The sequence below is a fragment of the Eulemur rufifrons genome, chromosome 3 (genome assembly GCF_041146395.1).
Source record: "Eulemur rufifrons isolate Redbay chromosome 3, OSU_ERuf_1, whole genome shotgun sequence".
In the NCBI taxonomy this organism is placed as follows: domain Eukaryota; kingdom Metazoa; phylum Chordata; class Mammalia; order Primates; family Lemuridae; genus Eulemur; species Eulemur rufifrons.
The window spans coordinates 3,180,415-3,201,980 of NC_090985.1; the positions used below are offsets into that span (position 1 = coordinate 3,180,415).

At 43.4% G+C, this 21,566-nt stretch overlaps 1 protein-coding gene and 1 non-coding gene across 5 annotated transcripts in view; one reads left to right on the forward strand and one right to left on the reverse strand.

The window, feature by feature from the left end:
- The window catches only part of SH3GL3 (SH3 domain containing GRB2 like 3, endophilin A3), a 125,607-nt gene that overhangs the window by 67,740 nt on the left and 36,301 nt on the right, over positions 1 to 21,566 (reverse strand). The window lies entirely within an intron of this gene.
- LOC138382042 (U6 spliceosomal RNA) lies at positions 14,375 to 14,482 on the forward strand. Its single transcript, XR_011233219.1, has one exon. It is a non-coding gene; the product is annotated as a U6 spliceosomal RNA (small nuclear RNA).

The following is a 21,566-nucleotide window of genomic DNA, read 5'->3' on the forward strand; positions in this document are numbered from 1 at the left end:
TTATGTGAGAAAAACAAGCCCAGATCTGTAAATCACTGTGGTTGGGTTTTCTGTTACTTGCAGGCAAATTCATTCCTAATTGATACACCAGACAATGTGACTCCATTTACACTGCTCGCATCAACGACCTTCTAATTTCTACATCCCCAGGATAAATTTGGCTCTTAGTTTAGATGACCTCTCCGAGGCATTCTGACTGTGTTCACCATTCCCTTCTGGACACCATCCCTTCTCTTGGCCTCTGTGGTCTAAATCTCATCCCCTTCTCTCTAGACACTCCTCAATTATTTCACAATTTCTTGTTCTCAAACCACCTTACAACCTTGGCCTTCTATCTCCCTTTCCCTAAATAATCTCCCTTGATAATTTTGTCTGTTACCGTGAATTTATCAATTACCCATCTATGACACTAATTTGAAAATCTTTAACTCCAGCCCAACCTTCTCTCTTAAACTTCAATTTTCTTCACATCCAATTGACTTCTGGAAATTTTCTTTGGGTAAACCCAAAATTTATAAACTCACCATTCCATTTCTCTGCCTATATTCCTTCTCAATTAGTGGAATCACCACCCAAACAGTTGAAAAAGTCTAGAAACTGAAAGTTGTCCTAGACTTTAAAAAAATTTTAAGCGACTCCCAGAAAATTATTTTTATATATATGAATGAATATAGATCCTCCTATAAAAAACAGCTGAACAGAAAGTTGAAAGTGAGAGGCATGAATCTATCTGATTTCTCTTTGAAAACAAAAAGATGCATCCTTCATAACAAAACAACAGAAAGAATACAGAATTTAGATTTTCTAAAAAAAATAGCCAATAAGTCAGCAAATTATATGCACTGGAGCTTTCAGGAGGAAAGGCTGATTCAAGCAACACCTTCCAAATAAAAACCTTCAGGGCCACAAATGTTCCATAGAGCTCCCTAACACACACACACACACACACACACACACAAATGTTCCATAGAGCTCCCTAACACACACACACACACACACACACAAATGTTCCATAGAGCTCCCTAACACACACACACACACACACACACACGCGTATATATATTTCTTCCCTCTTTCTCTCACACACACATACACACCACCCAAGTGCTTTCCATTCTACATCCCAAACATCTCTTGATTTCATTTCCTTTTCCCTATCCCATAAACATATCCTCAGTTCAGGATACCATTATTTTATCCTTGAACCAGTCCCTAACTGGGCTCCTCAAATTCTCCCTCCATACCACTGCCAGTGAGCTATCCAAAACACCTACTAAATAATGTGATTCCCCAAACTGACTCAGTGATGCCCCATTGCCCTTAAAATAAAATCTACACGCGGTAACAGTGCACCTTGTCCTCCACGATCTGCCTGCTGCTTACCTCGCTCCAGTCTCATTCACTGCTCTGTCCCCAGAAGCACTCCGCACTCCTCCATTAGTGAACTCTTGGTCACTCAGAATCACCCTGTTCTTTCCTGCCTCTGTACATGCTGTTCCTATTGCCTGGAAGGCCTTTCCCACCCAGCTAACTCCTATGTGGCTTTCAAAGGTCATTAGGTTGGAAGCTGAGGAGGGAGGATCGCTTGAGGCCAGAAGTTTGAGACCAGCCTGAGCAAGACCAAGACCCCATCTCTATAAAACAACAGAAAAATTAGCCAGGCATAGTGATGCACAGCTGTAGTCCCCGCTACTCAGGAAGCTGAGGCAGGAGAATAGCTTGAGCCCGGGAGTTTGAGGTTGCCGTGAGCTCTGATGATGCCACTGCAAGCTAGTCTGGGTGACAGAGAGAGACCCTGCTCAATTTAAAAAAAAAAAAAGGAAAAAGGAAAAAAAAAAGAAAAAAGAAAAGAAAAAAGAAAAAAAAAAAAAGAGGTCATTAGGATGTCATGCCTGACTCTGGAAACCTAGTCGGTAAGTTCTTAATGTTAACACATTAAGTGCTAACGCAGCACTTACATCCTGCACTGCAGTTTATTGATGTGTCAGCCTCCTCCGGGGGCCTGCGAGACCCCTGGGGGCAGGATCTTGTCTGTATTCCTCACCATGGCACCCCCAGCACCAGCCTGGTGCGTGCCAAATCGCAGGCGCCTGACCAGCTGCTGCCCAGACAAATGCATTAGAGGGCTCCTGAAAATAATCTGTGGGCACGTTAAAGATATTGTTTGAATTTCTATTATTGACACTTTTCTCCAATAAAAGTCCAGGAAACTTGGGTCCTGAATGGCAGTAAACATGATAATATTGTTGTGCTTGGTACAGGTGTGGTGGGGGTGGCTACTATTGGCTGTCTTCCTTTGATTGGAAGGAAATAACCACAATGTCTCTGAACACATGATTTCCCAGCCTGGGGGCCTTCAGTGAAGTTTAGAAGGTAAAAATAAATTTTCTATCATGCAATTGCGAGATGGCAAATGATGGAAAAGAGAAAGCATGACAATTAATGAAGAAAAGGCAACCTGTTGTTTCAGTAGTTTCAACATAAGAAAAAAAGCACGAAATTAATGACTTATGATTTCATCTAGATCACTTTACAAGAATTAAATGGGATATAACCTCAAAAAGTTAAAAGGAAAAAAATCCTACTACTCAAAAAACAGTTCGGAGAAGGGTGGTTCAAGATGGCTGACTAGAGTACCCAGCACTTGCCTCCTCCACAATAGAGAGAACCAAAATAGCAAATAATCACACTTCAAATAGAACATCTAAGAGAGAATGCTGGAATTCAGCAGAACAGGACAGGAAACACTGAGACATGGCAGGAGAGGGAAGTGAGGCAGCCAGCTCAGCCAGGATCGGCTGGGAGCCCACAGCCGGGGGAGAGATCCACAGTGGTCCATGTTCCCGGTGCAGACTTTGAAATCCTGGCCACAGGAGAGCCCCTCTGCCCTCAAGGGCCCTGGGACTAGCATAGGGAGGAGCCCAGAGACAGAGCAAAGGCACTGCTACAGAGAGGGGGCTCACACTGGGTGCCACGCACCTTCCCCAGTCCTGAGCAGCTACATGATGATGCCATTTGGAGAGCCCAACCCCCGCCAGACGGCATCCTGTCCTGGGGCCTAACAGCTCCTGCACCTCCACATCCCCAGAGCCCCTCTGACATTCACCTGTGTCTACTCGAAAGGCTGCAGCAGCACGACACCAGCTGGACCCACAAGCACAGCAGCGTCCCCAGAATTGCAGCCTACAGAGTCCTACACCCCAGGGAAAGGGTGGTGCAGCGCACCAGGGAAGCTGCTCTCGGGACAAAGAGCATCAGCGTGCAGTCCCCAGAGCCTGACAGCTGCCTGCCTGGGGCTGCTGACAGCAACTCCGTCCCCACCGACAGCAGGGCTGCGGTGCACTAGCACGTGCCTTGAGGTCAGGCTCTGCACACACACCACTGCCAATGCTGTTGCCTCTGGGGACCAAAGCACATGCTCCCCATAGCCTGAAAGCCACCCACCTGCCTGAGGCCACTCCCACTGACAGGAGCCCTGCCCCACAGAGCAGCAGGGTCCCCATGCACTTGCTTGTGCCTAGAGGACAGGCTCTCCCTACCCACAACCACAGCCTGTGCCTGTGCGTCACTGAGGGGCCTGAGAACAGGCCTACCCAGCCTGGCACCACTCCGCTGTGGTCCCCAAGCGTGCCATCGAGGGGCCTGGGGTCACCCTGCCGAGTCCACCACCACTGCAATCAGTGCACTCCTCCCACCCAGCCTGCCGCTAACACCACTGCTGGCACCCACCTGCACACACCACGTGGAGGCCTGGGGACTGACCCACCCGGCCCATCACAGTCACTGGTAACATTGGCAAATGCCACCTGGGAGCCTGAGGGCTGTCCTGCCACCACTACTACCATTGCCCACACCATGCACACCGCCTGGGGTCCAAGGACTTGCCCATTCACTCTGTTGGAACGTTTTGGTGTTTGCAGGAGCAGTTGTTGCTTTTGCCAACACATTGGTCGCAGGGAGGAGAATCCTCACTGATTTCTTTTGTTTTTGGAAACTTGAGACCACGGAAAGGAAGAAAGGGAGGAAGGAAGGGAGGAGTAGGGAGGGGAAAGAAAGAAGGGGGGGGAAGCAAGGAGAGAGGAAACAAGAAAGAAAGAAAGAGAAAGAGAGAAAGAGAGAAAGAAAGAGAGAGAGAGAAAAGAAAAGAAAAACGAAACGAAACAAAACAAGAAAGAAAGAAAAAACAGGGAGGACAGAGAAAGAGAGAGAGAGAAAGATAAGGACATACAGAAAAGCATTTTAGGCCACACTGGATGCATAAATTACGGTTGGATCTCCATCTAGAGGTAAGGGCCAAACATTTCGAGGATTTCATAAAAGCTCCTCAATCTCAACTTCTGGGAGCCAAAAACTGCCAATGTGAACTAATTCCCAACTCAAAAGTTAAGGTTAGAGAGCCTCGCTGCCACTTGGAAAGGCTTGGGGATTCCCACCATCGCCCGCAAACTGAGGCCCTCATGTAAGAAATGCCAGTCCTGGGCACAGTCCTGGGAGATGCCACTCAGCACCTCCCCCTGCGGCGGCCCGGCCCACACCTCTTCTAGGCAACCTCCCACAAAGGCTTCTGAGGTATCCACACAGCACTCATTTGTTTCCACAGGGTCATTTTAGCTCAAGGCTAAAGGACTAAAATCAAATGAGATGTCACTGGCATTGTAGCAAATAAATAGTAACAATAAAATGTCCTGTTGGTCTATTTTGAGATGCTGATAAGAGAAAAGAGAAGGTAGAAATAAATGCTACATTTTTTTCCTTCCTATGAAAACGTTCATGACCTTGCTCAACACTTCACAACTGTACTTCCGTTACAAGATGTGTCCTTGAAAAATTGTAAATGTATTTTTCATAATTCAGAACATTTTAAACTCACTTTAGAAACCTGCTTATTTAAAGGCATCGTCAAAGAGTCCTTTGGTAAAATGAAAGGGTGTTAATGATCTATTTGTCACATAAATTCAGATTTGGATATATCAGCTTTTCTTAAAATGCTGAACATCTCTGTGATTTAAGAAAAAAGGAAATTATTGAAGCACTTTTAAAAAATAGTTTTTCAGCTGTATTCACTCTAGCCTACACAGACGTTCCCTAAGTCACACAGGAGTTTCCACTTAAATCAGGGAAAGACCGTTCTGTGATCTCAAAGCAGATTTTAGAGCCCGCATCTATTTTGCCTCTTCTTTGTCAAACTTAAATTACTGACTTAGAAAATTTAGTAAATTTGCATTGTTAAAAGAAGCTATAATCACAAAGCAAGAAAAGATATTCTACTCCATGGCTCCAAGCCACATTAAGGTAGCGACAGCATTGTGACCATAGGCGAGTGAATGCCTAAGCAAGACCCAGCAATCTTGCAAACACAGGGTCAGCAAAGGCCGGCCTCTCTCCCCACCCGCCCTGCAGAGAAGGGAGATGAGGAGGTGCATACTGCCCACATCAATATTTACGCAGGATGGAGCTTGAGGGAGATTGTCCATGAAAAAAATAACACTCTGGGGTCTGGGCGTTAAACTTACTTTACGATTGTTGCAGATACACTCTGCTACAGGGCAAATAATACCCAGGATGAAAGTTTCAAGCAAATAATCTGCTTGGAAAAAGAGCTTCTCATCAGGACAGTCTCTCTTGCCTCTGCTGGCTCCTCTAGGTTTGAAAATGTTGGTGTCCTCCAAGGCCTGGTTTTCAAGCCCCCTCACACCTCTCCATGCTCTCCCACATTCTCTCCTGGGAAATTACATATATTCTCAAAGGGTTCACTTACCATCAAGCACACAAATTATTATCTTTAGCCCCAAATCTCACATCTGAGTTCAGATGCCTGTATCCAGCTACCTCCTGAGTGTCCCAATTCAACATGCCCCATGTTGAACCCAGTATTTCCCTGCCCCCAGCACCTGTTCCTCCCGGCACCCTCTCTCACACACAGCACTGACTACCCAGCTGATAGGAAGTGGGGCTAGAACAACACTTCAGATGCTACGACCTCTAGCCTTGACCTCAAAGATGCATTTAAATCCAAAATTACTTCAACTTGACTTTGGATACTAACGAGACATACAACACACAGCAAACACTACCCCAGAGCCTCCTTCACTGACCATCAACGTCAAGCCGATCCACGTGGCACAGTCCCCAGAAATTGCAATAAAATGAGCATTCCGATCTTCACGTTTTAGGACGTGCTCATCTGACCAGTTTGCTGCTCGGAGTTGGTACTGGTTATCTACCTACCTGTTGTCTCTCTCAGCCCCTGCCCCACCTTTCTGCCCCTGCTCCACAATCTACATGGCTCTGGCCTCCTTGCCGCCAGCTGCTTCTCATGTCCTGATAGTGGAAAGAGGGAGGAGGGAAGGACGGACCTGTTCCTGCTTTCAGCCTCCGTGGGCATCCTTCTAGCAGCGGGGAAAACGCCAGCCCTAGGTCTTCCGGTGCTTCTAGCACGAGTGCTGTGGTGTCTCCTGGCCATTCAAGTCCCAGCTCTCCCCTCCCCTCCTGGGAGCCACCCAAGGCAGCCGAGGCCTCGTGTCGCCACCTCTCCCCCTTTGTCACCCAGCACCTAGACGTAGCAGCAGCTTCCTGAAGTTACTAATCTTTGGATTACACTTCATCATCCATTTTTGTTTTTCCATCCTTCCGCTCCCTGTATAACCAGAGCCTTGCATGAAATCCCTTCTACGTGAAATGCTTACCATGGCTTCTGTATCCTAACTGGGCCCTGGTTTACCATAGAGAATCTCCTTTGCTATTTGGTTTGATTTCTTTTCTTAAAGATTTCAGACTTTGCTCAAAAATGTCACTTTCCATGGCAGAAACCTCTACATTTGGCTACCAATTATTCTGCCAAGGAGAATGCTTTCAGACTGAAAGGGGAAGAATAAGTGTCCGTCAGAGGACACTGACACCCCAGAAAGAGGCCAGGTGAACATGCAGAGAACTGTGGGTCCATGAGCCATACAGCTAAACTTTCAGATTCTAAATTCAACTTTATGCTGCATATTGAACAGGTTAAGAGAAATACAGGCCCTTTTTTGGCTTAGTTTTTTTTTTATTGTATGTGTTTAAGGTATTCAGCTGGATGTTTTGATGTACATAGTGAAATGATTGCTACAGTGGAGCCAATTCACATGTCCATCATCTCCCAGTCGTCACCTGTGTGTGTGCTGTGAGAGCACCTAAAATCTACTCTTTCAGCAAATTTCCAGTACACGGTACAAGACAGGCCTATTTTAAGTGTTTGTTTTCCCTCTCTGTAGATACAAAGATTCTTACTCCTGACACCTGTCCCTCCCTCAGCCCCTCCCCCACCACCTGCCATCCCAGGCGGCCCTGTCGATTCTACCTCCGAAGAACACAGCAGTGCGTCCACACTCCGCACCGCCACTGCGGCAACCCCGTCCAGCTCACCAGCACCGTCCCTTGGAAGACACATCAGCCCCCTTTTCCGATTGAGTGTCTACATGGAAAATGATAAAACCTACTGCTCGCCACACACACGTTAATAACAGGTGGATCATACCTTTTGGGAGATAATTCTCCCCAGATCCCTCATGTTGCTGCAAGTCCTGAGAGCAGAAGCTCTGCTCCCTTTGTTCTTTGTTGCCTTTTCAGGGATATTTGTGTGTTAAACAGCCTTGGAAGATATAGTGTGTCTCCCCAAGGAAAAAGACAGGTTTGTTTGCTGTTTGGTGTAATAATGACAACATCTCCCTCTGGGGCAAAGGTCAGACAAGCTTAGGGCCCATCATAAAAGATTCGGACTCCGTGGGCTCGGGGTCCTCCCTCTAACACAACTCACTGCAGGTGTGGGAGTCGCCTGGCCCTCTGCACGCTTGCCCTGCGGGAATCGGGGCTCTGGGAGCTGGCACTGATATTCTGGCACCGCTACTGCTGTGAGTAATAACGTCATTTGTCTCTGACCCAGGAACCTTGTGTCTTCTGCCAGCACTCATGACACGAGACTGAGACAGGCAAACTTGTCAGCTTGCACGTGGGGCAAAATTTCAGACATTCTGCAGTTCTTGACTTACATTACCAAATGTGAAAAACAAAACAATGACACTTTAGAACATAAAGAGTAGGCTCATCGTCTGGAATTGGGAAAGGTTCCTTAAATAGAATACATATAAGCACTTACCATATAGAAAAAAATGGATAAACTTGACTACATTAAAATTAAAAATTTCCACTGACCAACAGATACCAATAAGAGTGGGAGAAGAGGTCTGCAATAATAAATAATAATATCAACATACAACTGACAAAGCCTTATATCCAGAATGAATATATATCCTATAAATCAATAAGAAGACAGAAAATTCAAGAGAAAAATGGGCAAAATAGTTGGGCAGACCCTTCACAACGGAGAAAATCCAAATAACCAATAAACATATAAAAGGTTCTTTACCTTATTCAAAATCAGGGAAATATTAAAATGAAACTGCCATGGAAAACCGTTTTTGAAAACAGTGTGGCCCTATCTAGCCATGCACACCAGAGGACCCAACAATTCCACTCCTAGATACGTGTCCTCTAGGAGACGTGTATGAGGATGCTCACGGCATCGTTATTTGTAATAGTTAAAAACTGAAAAAACCCAGAAGTCCATCAACAGGCAAACAAATCAATAAAGCCTGGTATGGTTACACCGTGATACTCTATACCACAACAAAAATGAATGACCTACAGCTACACAGAACAACATGGATGGATCTTTAAAAAATAAATATTCAGTAAAAAGAAGTCAAACACAAAAGACACAACATGGCCCTGTTTTTATAAGTTCAAAAACAGGCAAAAGTAACCTATAGTATTCAGGAATGCCCACGTGGATTGTAAAGCTGGAAATAAAAGCAGTCAGCGATTGCCACAAAAGACAGAATAGTTGTTACTCGTGGGGAGGGGGGAGGATGTAACCACGCAGGGCTACATGGGGGGCTTCTGGAGCACTGGCAATGGGCCATTTCTTGCCCTGATGGAGTTATATTCGTGTTTCCTTTATAATAATCCAACAATTTGCACACTTATGCCTTATGTCCTTAAACATCAGCACGGGGGAAAAAAAACTCAAGAAACACATACCCAGGTCATGACACCGAGCATTCCCAGGAATCCAGACACCCCCCACAACCCCCTTTCCAACACAACTTCCTCTCCCCTCCCAGGCCATTGCTATGCTGACTTTCACCCCCTAAGTGTACACAACTAAATATTATGGCTTTTCTTGGTCTGTTTCCAATACTACATAAATGGAAACAATTGAATATTTGCATTAGAGTCTGAAAACTGTTCTTAGTAGATCAATTAATTACTGTGATGTATATGCTTCTTTCAACATACCAATATTTTCATAGCAAATTAAACATAGTTCAGTTGAAACAAAGATAATGTGCCAGAACTTTACAAGAGTGTGTGAAAACACACTGAGAACACCAATTTAGAATTAGCAAAACAACATTATCCGTGACGTTAACTCTGTGGTGTTAAATTGAATTTTACTGGGTTTGTAGTTTTATTTGCATTTAATTTGAAGTAAGTTTGGAGTCTATCGTTGTCTTAAAGCTATAAGCATACATTAACACTTAGTTTTATGCTTATACATATTTAAGTAACAATATAATAAAACTAAATTTAAGTCAGCACCCATGAAAAAGCCCCTTATGAAAAAGAGTCCTTACTTCAGATAGGTTTGAAAAACTCTGCCTCGGAATCAACGCCCATTCCCTCCATCTCACCCTTCCACCTGCACCCCTCCCCTTACCCCAGCACAAAACCGCAGCTTGCTACCAACGCCAGGCACTGTCACGTAAGCACTTCCCAAAGCATGGTGACATCTCTGTGAAGTGACACTGACCACTCAACCTACTAGCTCTGGAATTCATTCGGGTTCCATTTGTCACACAGGTGATCAAAGCTGGAGACCAAAATAAGGCACAAGCCATTGAGCAAAGAGAGAAGACAATTCTTTGAAACGCTAATGACAATGATCCAGAGCTCATACTTGACATCACTCCTGCTCAGGAACCCAGGCATAGCATCCCCTCGCCCAGTAGATTTGCTTCCTCTGGCTACTGTAAAATTACCAAACACTTAGTGGCTTAAAACAACACAGATTTATTTCCTTACAGCTCTGGAGGTCAGAAGTCTAAACTCAGTCTTCCTGGGCTAAAGTCAAGGTGTTGGCAGGGCTGGTTCCTTCTGGAGGCTCTAGGGGAAAATCTGTTTCCTCGCCTTTTCCAGCATCTAGAGGTCGCCTGCATCCCTGGAACCCTGACCCCTTCCTCACACCACTCCAATCTCTGGCTTGCATCTCCACATTGCCTTCTCTTCTGTCCTGCCCACCTTTTATAAGAACCCCTGTGATGACACTGGGCCCGGCTAGATATCCAGGATAATCTCTTCACCTCAAGATCCTTCCTTTAATTCCATCTGCAAAATCCCTCTGCCATATAAAGAAAACACTCACGGGTTCCAGGGATTGGGACACGGACACCTTGGGGGGTTACTGTCCAGCCTGCCACATCCAACCTGCAGAAGTTTGACCTATGATATCAGTGAATAAGACAAACCCACGTCTCCTTTGCTTAAATATCAAGGAGTCCAAAGGGGCACACAAACACCTGCCCCAAATGCCACGTGTTCCTTTATGAATGGATCCTCAACTGCAAAGCACGACTGTTTCTGCCTATAGATAGAAAAACACAACTGTTTTTTGCAATCATATCATTCTTATAAACTGGACAAAGAATTTGCTTTAGCTTTTTATAAAACTTTTTATTTTGAAATAATGCCTGGTTTACAGAGTAGTTGCAAGAATATTACAAAGCATTCCCCAATACTACAAAGAATTCTCCAATGGCCTTCACCACATTCCCTAAATTTTACCTCATTTATTTTATCAATTCTCTCTTTCTCTCCCCACCCCACTAAATAATTTAAAGAAAAAATTGCAGATATGATGTCCCCTTTACCCCTAAACATTTCATTGTGTATTTTCATTGCACTTTAGCTTTTAAAGGGGTTTGGAAAACAGAGGGCTGAATTGTCAGCGGGAAATGTTTTCCCAGGGAGATATTATTCTTTAAGTCTCAAAATTAAAAGGAGACAAGTTTTTGCTCTGGAAAGTGGGGAGTGTCACACCTCATTATACTGCAAATTATTTATCACATAATATTATCCCAAACTCCAGGCACTGAGATTTTTGCCCTTGAGCCTCTTACGAGCAGGTACCTGTAACGCAGCCTCTCCACCCGCTATGGAACAGCTCAGTGAAGCCACCACTGGATAGCACAGAAGGGAGGAGCAGAGGATGGAAAATAATCCTCACTGATCGGTTTCTCCTTATCTTCCCTATGTCTTAACCTAAAGTGAATTGAAACTCCCACTAGGATGAGAACTATGGCATATCTATCAGTACTCCATAATTTGTGTCTATCCCATAGTCATTCATTTATGATGATTAGTCACTTAAGATTATCATTTATTTATGATCTTTATTCATTTATGCAGTGGTCCCCAACCTTTTTGGCACCAGGGACCAGCTTCATGGAAGACAATTTTTCCATGGACCCAGGGAGGTGGGGAATGGTTTCGGGATGATTCAAGCATGTTACATTTATTGTGCACTTTATTTCTATTATTATATTGTAATATGTAATGAAATAATTATACAACTCATCACAATGCAGAATCAGTGGGAGCCCTGAGCTTGTTTTCCTGCAACGAGATGGTCCCATCTGGGGGTGATGGGAGACAGTGACTCCAGCCATGGCAGAAAGTGATGATAATCTATATTTGCAGCTGCTCCCCAGCACTAGCATCACCGCCTCAGCTCCACCCCAGATCATCACACATTAGATTCTCATAAGGAGCGCGCAACCTAGATCCCTCGCAAGCGCAGTTTACAGTACGGTTCATGCTCCTATGAGAAACTAATGCCACCAATGATCTTAGTGGAGCTCAGGCAATGATACAAGCAATGGGGAGCAGCTGTAAATACAGATGAAGCTTCGCTCACTCACCTGCCACTCACCTCCTGCTGTGCAGCCTGGTTCCTAACAAGCCACGGACTGTTACCTGTCCATGGCCTGGAGGTTGAGGACCACAGCATTTATGATTTGCTGCTCAGGTTGCTCTTAGGGTTAGAAGGAAAAAAATCCCACTCAGCAAAGATTTTTTGAGTCCCTACCATGCCCTGGGTTGAGTGGGAAGTAGAAATGAACACAGGGTCATGACACAGTGGGAGAGACAGATGTGTCAACCACACATAAAGAGCAAAGCAGTGTGAAGTACAGTCTGCAGCACAACATGAGCACGATGGAAAGACTCAAAAGGAAAGAGGGCAGGAATGATGCCTTGAAGAATGAGCAGCATTTGGAGAGGCTAAGAGGAGGGGAAGGACGTTCGCAGATGAATGAGAAGCCTGAGCCTCCACAGGATGCAGATGTCAAGCATTTCTTGGGACAGAGAGTGACACATCCAATGTGGCTTCAACAGTGGAGGGTTTGAGTAGAGTCAGGGCCTGAAAGGGAGGTGGGATGAGATCATGAAAGCTCCTGACAACATGTCATATTATTCCATGGTCTTTATTCTGTAGCTACAGTTGGTCTTTGGAGAAAAAAAAGTCCTATTCATTGCCAAGTAATTCACAGCCCACAAGTTGAACATTGAAAACCTTGACCTAAGGCGGGTGCAGTGACTCATGCCTGTAATCCTAGCCCTCTGGCAGGCCAAGGTGGTAGGATCACTGGAGGTTAGGAGTTCAAGACCAGCCTGAGCAACATGGTGAGATCCTGTCTCTACAAAAAAAAAAAAAAAAAAAAAATAGAAAAATTATCTGGGCATGGCTGCACATGCCTGTAGTCCCAGCTACTCAGAAGGCTGAGACAGGAGGATCCCCTGAGCCCAGGAATTTGAGGTTGCTGTGAGCTATGATGATGACACTGAACTCTAGCCAGGGTGACAGAGCAAGACTCTGTCTCAGAAGCGAACAAACAACAACAAAAAAAAAAAACACCTTGACTTCATTCTATTTCAATTAAACAATTTCTCAAAGACCCTTCCAACCCACACAGTGAGTCTATACTGCTGACACTAGGCAGAAACTCGGGTTACAAAATCAACGTACAAAAATCAGTAGCATTCCTATACACCAATAGCAGTCAAGCTGAGAGTCAAATCAAAGACTCAATATCATTCACAATAGCCATAAAGAAAATAAAAATACCTAGGAATGTACTTAACCAAGGATGTAAAAGATCTCTACAAAGAGAACTATGAAACAATGATGGAAAGAAAATGGCAGAAGATGTAAACAAATGAAAGAACATATCGTGCTCATGGATTGGTAGATAGCATTGTTAAAATGCCCATTTGTACCCCCTTAATATTTTGAAATTAAAAAAAGAATGGAAAATGAACACCACATGTACTCACTGTTAAGGTGGAACTAACCGAGGAGCACACACATACACAGAGGGAAGTAAAACTCAGTGGAAATCAAGCAGGGGGGAGGGGGGAAGGAGGGGATGGTTGAAACCTACCTAATGGCTACCATGAACACTATCTGGGTGATGGGTACACTTATCCCCCTGACTCAAGCATGACAAAAGTGAGCCACATAACTAAAAACATTTGTACCCCCGAGTATTTTGAAATTTAAGAAAAGTACACTTTTGTGCAACTTTGACCTGGAGTATCTCATTACACAGGCGTTGAGACCTGTCTGAAAAGGAGTAACTGGATTTGTCATGAGAACCTATGACTATGTAAATATGTTTCAAAAGGATTATTTTCAAATTGCTCTAACGTTTAAGAAGGAAAAAAAGATATAACCCTTTTAAAATGCGAGAAGTAGGAAAAATGTTGCTGGCAGCTTATTCCTCTGGGTAGTGAGTACCCACTAAGAGGTCTATGCAGAACAGCACCTCATCTGGAGCAAGCTGTGGGGAGAGAGAGGGAGTGAAGTGACAGCCAGGCAAAGGTGGGAGAACAGAGTGCTGCTTACGCCCAGACTAGGGGGAGGGCAGTGAGGGGAGGGGGAGGAAGTAAGAGAGGAGGAGGAGTGAGGGGGTCAGGGAGCAATGACGCCAACATTCGGCCATGCTGTTTGGTGCCTTCTGTTTGGCTTCCCTACCTGGGCAGGAAGAGACAGCACCTTTCCAATTCTAACCTGCAGGAAAACTGGACCTGAGCAGCTTCCATCAGAATGAGGAGCAGTTATTTCTGACAGCAGGAGAGGGAAAGCAGCACATTTTCAGGCTGTGGCTGCTGCTCCAAAGCAAATTCTTTAGAACATACAGGTACGAGGAAGACTTCCCACCCAAGGTGTAGTTTCAAAATGAAAACTACCGAGACCTCAGTGAGGTCAAGAATTAGTTTAGTGCTCGCTTCGGCAGCACATATACTAAAAATTGGAACGATACAGAGAAGATTAGCATGGCCCCTGTGCAAGGATGACACGCAAATTCATGAAGCGTTCCATATTTTTCGCCTGGAGCTCTGACTTGGGGGGATAGGCGGTACATGGGCAACATATGTAACCTGAACTTTTGTACCCCCCATAATAAGCTGAAATTTAAAAAAAAATGATTGGATTAAAAAAAGGAATTAATTTAATAGTAAATCAATGTAGAGTTAAGACAAATGAAAAGCATATTAAGCACATTTTACTAAAAGTTTTTTTTTTAATCGAGTTAAACATCTTTATCTTATAATACCAAGTAGCTAATGGCAATGCCTGTGGGTTACAGAAAGGCAGCCTCACACATAGTCCCATCGAGACCTTGACAATAAGTTCCTGAAAAGTTAAAAAGTAACCCATTAATGGATGGAAGCAGGGATAGGTCAAGTCCTTTCGAGTAGCAGGTGGCATTTATCCCCCTTGAGAGGACCTGTCAAGGTCACCTTAGGCCTCTCAGGTGGCCCAGTTCTGAAAACCCTTGTCCATGAGAAACTCCCACTACAGTGAGTCTACACTGCTGACACTAGGCAGAAACGCATGACGAATGACTGTCTGTCCAGGTGTCCCTTTATGTCTCTTTAGGTCCAGTATTGCCCCAAGTGTCAAACTCTCCTCGAACCCTGGACCCCTGGGAGTTTGTAGCTGTGCAACACTAAGGTGTGAAGCCACACCAGCCCTGTCCAGGCTGGGGGTGGTAGAAGGAAAAGCCCAGGAAGGGTGTGGCTTCTTGGGAGCCAAGGTGTGTTGGGTGGGGGACCCAGCCCAGGTGCATACCCTGGGAGAGGGAAAACCAGAAACACTGTGACCTAGAGACTAAGCAGCTGGAAGGGACGCTTAGAGCTCAAGAGAATAGGCCTTTCTAGACTGTGAGATTTTACAGGCAGTAAATACTCACAGTAGCAGTAACAATGATTATTATTACTATATAACAAAGTGTTTCCAAGTTGTCATTTTCCCAAGAAAGGACACACTTTTTTTTTTTTTTACTACAGCTGTTGCTTCCTTTTTAAAAGGACTGTTTAATACTAAAATCATAGGAAGAGCATAATATCTGACATCAAGTAAATTCAGATTTGAAAGTCACTTTTTTCCCTTATTTGTCCTTTCTTCCCCCCCATTTTGCTAAGAACGGGTGAACACTTTGAAGGAGGCCAGAAGTTTACATGTGGCGCTGCAGAGTTGGTGTGACTGGACACCAGGCACTTTGCCAGCCCTATTGCTGCTTGCAGCTCGCCAGAGGAGGCACCTTCTGCAAAGCCACTGACGCTGGGGTCCCAGAGTCCACAGAGCAGCTAGTTGCTTAAACTGTTCTTCTGAGTAGCCAGTTTTCTTTTGTGAAAGCCTGGATGTCATACCCCTGCTTAGTGGTGAACATGCTTTAAGTAGTTCTTTACAAAGCCAGAGAAAGAAAGAATTAACCACTGCTTTCCTCTTTTCACTCTGGCTGCCAGGTAGCTCAACATCAAATTTGAGGATCCACAATAGCAATCCCATGGACTGTGTACCATGTATATTCACATGTAAATATATTCCCACATACCTCCACAAGCCTTGACTTTTCCATAAAATATTTATATTTTCCCTGATCATGATTTATTACTATTATTTACACTGTACTTTTTAAATTTTTTACAAGGCACTTCAAATCCTATCTGGGACAAGACACTATAAATAAAAATTGTTTAAAAGTTCAGATTGGCTGGGCACGGTGGCTCACTCTTGTAATCCCAGCACTTTGGGAAGCCAAGGCAAAAATATTGCTGGAGACCAGGAGTTCAAGACCAGCCTGGGTCTCTACAAAAAAATTTTTTGAAAAATTAACCGGGCATGGTGACGCACACCTGTAGTCCCAGCTACTCAGGAGGCTGAGGCAGGAAGGTCACCTGAGCCCAGCAGTTCAAGGGTGCAGTGAGCTGTGATGACGACAGTGCACTCCAGCCTAGGTGACAGAGTGAGAGCCTGTCTCAAAAATAAAATAAAATAAATAAAATAAAATAAAAGTTAAGATTATAAAATTTTGCTAAAACAATTAATTCATAGGCAATGGATGTGGCAAACACAATGCCTTCTACTTAATAACCAAACTTCAACACAAAAAACATTTATGCCACCAGATTAGGCATTAGATTCCAAATTTATATAAGCAAAGCTAATTTTTTCCCTGAAAAATATAGTATAGTGGGCCATCAGCTTAATTTAAAATTCACACAGCTTCCAAACAATATGAGGCACTTTTCTCTTCCATGAACAAAGACGTTTTATTCATATGTGAATAAAGCAAAGATTCTTTCTATTCTATCTACATGAAGCAATTCTGCATTTCTATACAAAATGAGGTATTTTGCACCAGGCAGAGCTAACTATGTTACAGAATTGCTGTGCATTCTGGATGAAGTTGTCTGATGATGGCACATGCACTGAATAACAAAAAGCACTTTGTATTACCAACAAAGAAAAAAAAAACCTTTAAGCCTTCCATAACACGCTCTTCTGTTTTTCCCTCAACACAAGGCATTGATGGGCAAACACATACATTAATATATTCACTTCGAACCTAGCTCTGGGCATGCTCCCTAAGGATGGCAAAAGCGTGTGGGCCCAAAGTGAAAGGACCAAATAAAAGGAATGAACTTCACACCAGATAGATCTGAGCAGTGTTTTGGTTCAATTTTTCCAAAGGTGTCATTTAAAATAGGTTTTCTGAAATTGGTGGGGGTTGGGGGAGGAATTGCTCCAAAGTGATTGCAAACTCGTTCAAGGCAACAGGATAATTTATACTTATTCTAGGGTTAAATCACTGAATTATTCATATTTCTGAATAATTAGGGAAGGCATCATAAAAATAGCATATTCTTTGAAGAACTTTGCCCTCTTTCTTTCATCAGAAGTTTAAATTATCTTCTTGAAAGTGTAAATACAGTTCCTAAATTTAATAGATACCAACACTGACCAACACGTTAAATTTAACCAAAACCAATATTTATCATACCAATAAAACTGGATTTGAAATACGAAGTCTTAACTTAAAAACAAAGTTTTCATTTCTCCTATTATTGAGCAATAAATTACTGAAAAGTTCTCGTCTCTTGAACAAATAGCTACTAAGAAGTGAGATGGCAGAAAATACAAACAAATTTAAAACCGGAAAGCCACAGTCATCATTTGGAAGCAAAACACAAACTTCCTTCATCGTCACAGTCCTTGCCACCGCCAGCCCTCCACAGTGCTGTGGGGAGGGATTTCACCCCAATATGCACTCCCTGGATTCTGATCTCCCTCCAGGAGGAGAAGCGGGGTACACCTCCCCATTCCTCACCTCCATGGTAAGCCAACTTTCATTCTCCCATTTCCTCATCCAGGACGAGGCAAAATGGCCCGTTCCATCTCCTTTTCCCAAAAAAGTATATTTCTAGAATTTGGTTTTTTAATGCACAATAAAATGTTCAACGTAAATTAAAAAACATTCATTCCATAAGCCTTATCCATTGCTCAATCTGCAGTAGGATCGTGGGTGAGGTGCTCTGCAATCGCCTCCTAACCAGTCTCCCTCTTCCACCTCGGCCCCTCTAAAGTCTGTGCTCAGCGGAGCGACCAGGATGATCTTTTTAAAAATGTAAGTCCATCTGGTCCCTGCAACATCCCAGAACCCTGCAATGGCTCCTCTTTCCACGCAACCTCACAGGCTTCACGCTAAGGCCCCACACAAACGGCTGCCTCCCACCCCTCCTTCACCACCCTTTCCCCCCTCGCTCACTGTGATCCCACCGCATCCTCTCCGGTCCTCAAACACCTCAGGGATGCTCCTGCCTTTGCACAGGCTGTTCCCTCTGCCTAGCACACACTTCCAGCAGACATCTGCACAGCCAGCGTCCTCACCTCCAAGTCTTTGCTCAGATGTCACCTTCTCAACGAAGCCTGCACTGCTCGCCCCATTTAAAATTGCACCTGGCCCCCACACCCCGCCACTAGCACCCCCGATCCATCCTCCATTTGCTCACATTTTCTTTTTCTCCATGGTACTTGTCACTTTTGAGCTTACCATGTAACATACTCCTTGGTTTTTCTCGCAGACACATTCTAAGCACCTAAAACTGTCTGGCACGTAGTGGACATGCAACAAATATTTTTTTTTAAAGGAATGGACACCTGAAAGATCCAAGATGAAACACTAAAAAGTAATTAAAACCAATAATTAAAAATAGGGTATACAAAGAAATAGGTTTTTAAATCTCAATAACCAGTCAGGAAAATTATATATATTTTTTTTAAGCAAAGGAGAATGATTTCTATAAATCAAACTATTATGGTAAACAGGAGCACTCCTGAGAGGCTCTTACCTCTGCAGAAAGAGGGGTTTGGAAACTTGTGTGTCAAAAAACACACAGGAGAAAGGGCCAATCACATGAGCAATAAAAAATATTAAAGACTTAGAATACTTAAAGAAGAACTTTCCAGACCTCTATTGAAATAAAACCTACAAAATTTGACAGAGGGACATAAAAAGATTCAAAAGTAAGTGGCAAGATGTGCTATCTTCCTAAATTGGAAGATTAATTTATTCCAAACAAGTCAGTTTTTTCCACAAATAAATCTGTAACACAGCCCCAGTAATAATCCTTATGTTAATGTTAAAGGGGGCCTAAAGCTCATCGAGAAAATGAAAATGTAAAAAATGTCAGGAAGATGCTGAGAAACGAGGGGGCCGGGGGTGTGCCCCGGCAGAGATGCACCACAGGGCTGAGCTGATTAAAAGTAGGCGGCAGCACAGAGAGCAACGCACGAAATAGAAAGTTCAGAAATAGAGCCAACCGCTAGGTCCCATTTTACAGCACAGGTAGCATTTACAGTAAGAGGACGCCAGATTACTCAGTAAACTTGCTAAATGTATTCATAACATTCAGGGGAAAAACTGTCATAACCATAGCTTCAAAACATTTTTAATGAAATAATGGTTTAAATTTTTTTTAATGAAACCACAAAAATAAAAACACCATACGTAGGTGAATATTTGTGTAGTCATAGACTAGGAAGGCCTTTCTAAACATGGTTTCAAAGTCAGAAACTATAATGGGAAAGACAAAGAAAGCTGACTACAAAAAACTATATGTTAAAAAAAAACAAAAATGGGAAAAGATGAATAAGTCCTATTACATTAAAATAATTTCTTTTTAGCAAAAGGTACCATTCAGTCTTTAGAATGAAAAGCCAAGCCACTGAGCAAAAGATATATGTACAATATATAACAACCAATGGCTTACATTTAGAATATATCAAGAACTGCTACAAATAAATAAGACAAAGACAAGTAATTTTAAAAAATAGATAAAATCCTAGGCCAAGCATGTCACTAAAAAGAAAATTCAAGTGGCCAATAAATAAATGAAAGAGTGTTCAACCTCTTGGCCTCCAGGGAATGTAAATTAAAATCCCAATTGAGATATCACTTACATTTACTCACCAGATGGGCAAAAATCAGAAAGTCTGGTAATACCAAGTGTTGGTGAGGATATGAAACAAGGGGAACTCTCACATCCTACAGGTTAGAGTATAAATTGTTATAATCTGATATTACCTGGTAAAGTTTGGCATAATCAGGAAAAGTTCAAGAAAAAGTGAAGATATCCCTATGCATTAGCCAAGCTATTGCAACACAAGGTCAACCGAGAGAAACCTATGGCATATGCACCAGGAAACACACCCAGAATGTTCACTGCAGTAGTTTCAATAATAGTCCCAAACCAGGAACACCACAAATGACCATCAGCAGGAGAACAGATACATAAAAAAGTGACGTGTCTTATAATGGATTTCCAGATTGCAGGTGAAATGAACTCTAGCTACATGCAACCACACAGATAAACTTACACACACAATATTGTGGCAAGACCCAATTTAAAAATACAGTATGCCGCCATGTATAAAAAGCAAAAAAAAATGTTCAAAACTAAACTAACTTGTTTAGAGGTGCATACACATAGGTAGTAAAATTATAATTATACACAAAGAAATTATTATAAAAGTCAGGATAGTTATCAGTTGTCTATTACTCTGCAACAAATTACCCCAAAATTCAGCAGCTTAAAACAGCAAACATTTATTATCTCACACAGTTTATGAGGGTCAGGAAGCCAGGAGCAGCTTAACTGGGTGACTCTGGCTCAAGGTTTCTCATGAGGCCGGGCGCGGTGGCTCACGCCTGTAATCCTAGCACTCTGGGAGGCCGAGGCGGGTGGATTGCTCAAGGTCAGGAGTTCGAGACCAGCCTGAGCGAGACCCCGTCTCTACTAAAAATAGAAAGACATTATATGGACACCTAAAAATCTATATAGAAAAAATTAGCCGGGCATAGTGGCGCATGCCTGTAGTCCCAGCTACTCGGGAGGCTGAGGCAGTAGGATCGCTTGAGCCCAGGAGTTTGAGGTTGCTGTGAGCTAAGCTGACGCCACGGCACTCACTCTAGCCTGGGCAACAAAGTGAGACTCTGTCTCAACAAAAAAAAAAAAAAAAAAAAAAAAAAAAAAAGGTTTCTCATGAGCCTGTAGTAAAGCCGTGAGGAGGCTCCCTGAGGAGCAATGGTGGCACAGAAAGGGGCTGACAGATCTCACGGCATTTTAGGAGGTAAAAATCTACAGGATGTGGGCCTTGGGGAGATGTGGGTGTGCTGTGAGTGCCTAGCACAGTACACAGTGTATCACTGAGGTCACACGGGAATGTTGAATGCATGAAGAATAGAATAAAGGCAACAATAACAAGACATGGCATTGAGTGGAAGTTACTACATGTTGAGCCCTTTGCCAAAAGAGCTTTGCCTTTATTACCTAATTTCATCTTCACAGCCATCCTTTAAAGCAAGTATGTTTATTTTTCCAGAAACCAAGATACAGAGAATTTAGATCACTTGCCCAAGCTCACCTCGTCACTCAGGAGAGGAGCCAGGATTGAAACCTGGGTGATCAAGCGCCACAGCTCTTTGCCCAAAGACTAAGGTTGGTTTTACAGCTTCCAGGAACTGGAGTAATGAAAAAGTGTGGACAGAATTTTTTTTTTAAAAGCATAATTTTGAACATCAATTTGGATGCAGGGAACATCCAAGTAGAGATGTCCAGACAGG